Source organism: Nannospalax galili, unplaced genomic scaffold (genome assembly GCF_000622305.1).
Source record: "Nannospalax galili isolate Female #2095 unplaced genomic scaffold, S.galili_v1.0 scaffold772, whole genome shotgun sequence".
Lineage (NCBI taxonomy): Eukaryota > Metazoa > Chordata > Mammalia > Rodentia > Spalacidae > Nannospalax > Nannospalax galili.
Genome location: NW_008332097.1, coordinates 948,728 through 953,928, shown reverse-complemented (window position 1 = coordinate 953,928; position 5,201 = coordinate 948,728). Strand labels below are relative to the sequence as shown.

General features: G+C 36.3%; 1 non-coding gene across 1 annotated transcript; it reads left to right on the top strand.

Annotated features, from left to right (window-relative positions):
- The first annotated feature begins 768 nt into the window (after window positions 1-768).
- On the top strand, window positions 769-829 carry LOC115069313. Its single transcript, XR_003848587.1, has one exon. It is a non-coding gene; the product is annotated as a small nucleolar RNA SNORD58 (small nucleolar RNA).
- The last annotated feature ends 4,372 nt before the right edge of the window (window positions 830-5,201 follow it).

The following is a 5,201-nucleotide window of genomic DNA, read 5'->3' as shown; positions in this document are numbered from 1 at the left end:
GTTGTTTTTCAATTGCTAGTTACCCACCCTGCACTTGAAAGTAATAAAATCTAAATGTTACAAAGTATTTCATATTTTCCAACAATTTTTATTAGCTTACTTGTGACATTATCCATGTTAGGAAGACCTTTCTTCATTAAACTGAGATGGCTGCACTACTGCAATGGACTCTTTATGTTAGAGAAGCCATAAGCCTGGGCAAACAAACCTTAAATTCAGATGATGTATTGGATTTATGAGGGTGTACTTTGAGTTTGCTGTTTCCTAGTGGTAACAGCAGAGGTGTTTTAGACTAACGCATCAGTATAAACACAGTGTTTTATTAAATTTTTTAAAAAGGGGAATGGCAGTGAATATGCAAATTATGATATACTGAAAGGTAACTTCTCCGTGAATCCTTCTTCTGCGGTTTTGCATGGAGACTCACTGCCAGTTGCCTCCGGGAAAGGCTGGGGGAGAGAACAGCCTCTCCAGACAGCTGAACGGACAGGGTCCCAGTGTATTCAAAGCAGACACCTTTCAATTTGCCACACTCAGGGCCTCTCTGTTAGTGAACCCTATTCTAGCAGTTTATCAAATTGCACTTTCATTGAGCGGGCTTTTGCTAAAGGATGTTTATTTCTGATAAACCATTTTTTCTCATTTTGGGTGTTTCCTTGCACTTTTGGTCCATTTTTTTGTTACGGTTACTTCCTTTGAATGTATTGGCTAAACTCAGCCACTTTTATTTGAAAAAACAATAGTAAATTTAGAAAACCTATGAAATTCCTGCAGTGATGCCTTTCTTAGGACACCTTTGGATTTACCATGAAAATTAATTCTGAGCAGCCACCCTTTAGAAATTGATCACTGGGATCTGAATGCTTCGTTTTGTATCTGTGGTCTTGAGTAGAAATTGTGCCTTGTGTACAGATCAGCATGGGACACATTATGAGCACAAGATGGACTTTAGATACTTTACTGTGAACTTATTAATGGAAGTTTAGGATTTCCTCTAGCTTCATGGTTGCCCTGGCTAACAAAACTGCCCAGGCCATCAAGGGTATGTATATCAGAAAAGTACCTGAAAGACATCACTTTAAAGAAGTAATGTGTGGCATTCCAGTGGCTTAATGGTGGAGTCCAGGTGTGCTCAGGCCAAACAGTGGGGCTGGACACAGAGAGGGCTTTTGGCTGGAAAAGAATGCTGCACATATTTAAAAACTCAGAGAATAATTCTGCACTGAAGGACTTAGATGTAGATTCTCTAGTCATTGAGCAAATCCAGGTGGAGAAAGCACACAACATGTGCTACTGTGATCACAGAGCTCACGGTCCGATTAATACCCAAACACCGACACGCGCTCCCCCTGCAACACTGAGGTGATCCTCATTGAAAAGGAACAAATTATTTCTGAGGGTGCGCAGAAGAAAAAGGCAACCCAGTAGAAACTGAAGAATTAAAACTTATAACATGGAATAAATTCGGCATAAAGTAAAAGCAAATAAAACCAAAGAAAAGACAAAAAGAAAACCTATGTACTTCATCCAATTCAAAAGGACAGAGACTTAAATCAGTTCTTTATTGGCAAACTAATTTAAATACATCACTGAGCTATCTGGGAGGCGTTCCTAAAGGATGAGTCAAATGCAGTCATTTTAAAATTTAATGTAATTTTCTATTTTAATTATTTTTTTGATTTATTTATTTTTATTTTATGTGTATGAGTGTTATGCCTGCATCTATGTCTTCTGTCCTTGGAGGACAGAAGAGGGCATCTGATCCCCTGGAGTTATCCATGATTTTTAGCCACCATGTGGGTGCTGGGATTCAAACCCTAGTCTTCTGCAAGAGCAGCCAGTGCTCTTAACTGTTAAGCCATCTCTCTAGCCCCCTAATACAGTCATTTCACAAAATAAAATCTTTTTTTTAGTTACCAAAACTATCCTACCAAATTAGAGCTAATATACTTCATGTTTCATTTAGTTAAATTAAGAGACATTTACATACCAATAAAGCTGTAAACAAAGTGTTAAAAAGCTTTTAGGTCGATATGCCTTCTCAGACTGCAGTTATTGAGGATTTGAGTTCTACAGAGTAACATCATTTCTAAAAATAGCAATCAAAACTTTAACAATTTCCTTCATGTAACAGTAAAGTTTATTTTTAATAAACAAAAGATTTAAAATTTGCAGTTTAAAACATGCACATTCACAAAAGGCCAATGACATGTAGCAGTGCATAGAGAATGATATACTCAACTTCAGTAACTATTTATAAAACACAGTGCATCGAACATCAAGATAAACAAACCTGAGAAAACTACGCCACCCACAGACTGGACACTATCCACTCACGCAGCGTCACAATTTCCAAAGCAGATTCGGCAGGAATGGTTTTCCATAGAACTGAACATCTCGTTTATCTTTGATGCACACTGCAGTTTTCCATAGCTGCCTTCCAGGGCTGTCTTTTATTTTTAACCTATTTCACATTTGACAATGTGAAAAACGAAGCTTAAAGAGGCTAAACATACAGCACTGACTGCATTTATGGCTTCTATTCTAGAACTGTGAAACGTGAAAACACTGAAAAAATATTCTGTTCACGTCTTTGCCAGAGCAGACTTACCTGTGGAAAGTTGCTGTTAATTCAGTGTAAGCAATTATGAAATCCCCATTTCTTCCTACTGAAGGAAGATTTATTTGCTGGGAAGTTTTGTGAGCTTTGTGAAGGTAAGTTCTTGGAGACAAGCTAAACAAAAGACTCAAGTAAATTTGTTGAAATTTGTTTGTAAAATAACCCACTTATTTAGAAAAAAGTTGGGTGGAGAACCAATTACTTTGTCCACTGGACTATTAAATCCAGGTAGGCCATGATCAAATTTTATAAATAAATAAACATAAAGATTTACAGCAAAAGCCATGCATTTGCCTGGATCACCTTAAATATTAATTCATGCAAACCATAAACCTATCAAAAAAACAGCTGCTGTCATACAGAAAACAAATCAAGTTGAAAAATGGAAAACATCTTTCCTTTCCTTAAAAATTTAACTTACATTCCATTTTAATAGCTGTTGAAGGTTAATTAAAATGCAGCAAAGTACAACTAAGTTTCACAAGTGACTTGTTATTTTAATGTGAGAAAAATCAGACTATGGTGTCTTCAAGAGACAGTACAGAATGTTTATCATTAAAAAGCACTTATTAGGCACGGAACCACATGGTGTTACTGTAAGCAACTGACAGAATTCCATAGACCTGGTCACTGTGGTGGATGGGCTGGCATTTTCTTGATATATTTTGTTGAAGATTTCCTATAAGATTAAAGATTTATTTTATGAAATAATGTTTTAAGAACAGGAACTATCAAAGGGCAAGTGCATGAAAACACACAATCATGAGTGCCTAGCTTTAGCGTACCTATGACACCGCTACAAATTGTTTAAAAATTAGGCTATTACTTTCCGACTAGCACTCATTTTCTGAAAGGAAATTTTAAATGACAGGTTATAAGTGTGACACAGTGCACACAATAAAGGACAAATATCCTATGAATATCATGCCAGGTATCTGAGATGCTGAATTAAAATATTAAAATATATAATTAAATACTGTTATGAAATGTTGATTATTTCTAGAATTCGTTTTGACCCCCTGGAAAGGAGGAGGACTCACTGATTCTCTTGGATGACAATAGAATTCATGGCTACCTTATTTGGCAGTATCCCTTCACCTGTCTGGGTGAGAGAGAGCTTTCCAGTAAGTTCTTAATGCTGCTGATATTATCTTACAGGGAGCACTGAGTGGAGGTGTGAGACACACCATGTTAAATTTCCTGCATTCCTGAGAAACACTGCTTTCCTGCTAATACATTCTACAATATAGCATCTTTCAGGGTGTGATACCAATATATTTTTATATGTATATATAAAACACTTAGAAAGTCCATGCTCAACACTACCATGTACATTCCAACACTAATGAAGCAACTCCTGGCTTTTCAATGCCAAAGGAATGAGGATTTTCTACCATAAATAGTATTTTCTGAATTGTAAACATTATAAAGCAAATTGTGTTAGCATTTTCCAGAGTCCCTACAAGGGACTTTTTAAATTGGAGTTATATGTTGTTTATTTCAGAAAACATAGGTTAATAGTCACTTTAACTACAGTCATTTGAATCCTGGTAAAAGCACACAACTTTTTCCAGCTAAGAAAGGTTAAAAACTCAAGAGTACTGAGTCTCTATAAACTCCCTGCAATTGAAATTCTGTAGTTCAAGTTTTACCCAAGTAGTCACTTCCCACCCTCTCCTTTACCAAGGAAGAGACTGACTTAATATCCATAATTCAAACACAGGCTCCAGGGACCAAAAGGCATAAACTGTCTTATTTCAGGCTGTGATGTAGACTGATAACTCTGAGTATTCTCATGTTGAAGAGCTCCATCAAAATAATTCATGATTCAAGATAAAAATAAAACTTTTGATTTTCATGTTGAGGTCAAAAGAGTCTATTCTATTCACAATGTTTTGATATTGAAAATTCTGGAGAAAGACACCCCCGATTAGTGGAGGGCAGAGGGAAGCAGTGGTTTAGTAACTGTCATGGGATTCACTTTATTCTTGCTCATTTTTGTGGTCTGACTCAACTATCACCACTGGGAGGCTGAGGAAAACCAACTCTCTAGATTCAGTGAGTAGACAGTTAAAGTCTATGACTTCATCATTTCGAACACCATCTTAGACTCTCTACATCTGTGGTTTTGCTAGATGTTTTGATTCATGATTCTCTTAATCTGAGCCCCAAATGGGACGGGTCTGAGATGTGAAGTAATGTAAACTCTATTCCCTTTTGAATTACGTGTATGTGTTACAACCTCTTATTTTTAGAAAATGTAGAGACATACTGGTAACTAGCTACAAATTCAGAGAAGGAAGAGATCTAGACTCCAACTTTAAATCTAGATTGTGAAAAAGGGAGACAAGAATGTAAAATGATGAAATGGGGCCAATTTGAAAAATCACCTCTTTCCCCAATGGTGTCCATCCATGTTTTTAAAGTGCTACCTATTTTGCTGGCAATCCACTTTAAAGGCAAACAGGGTTTTGAGTAAAAGGCAAAAAAGTTTGCTTCAATCTCTGAAGTGTATCTGAAAACTGGAACTCCTTTTTTTTAATCTTTTAAAATGAAAACATTATTGTAAAAACAGTGTAGA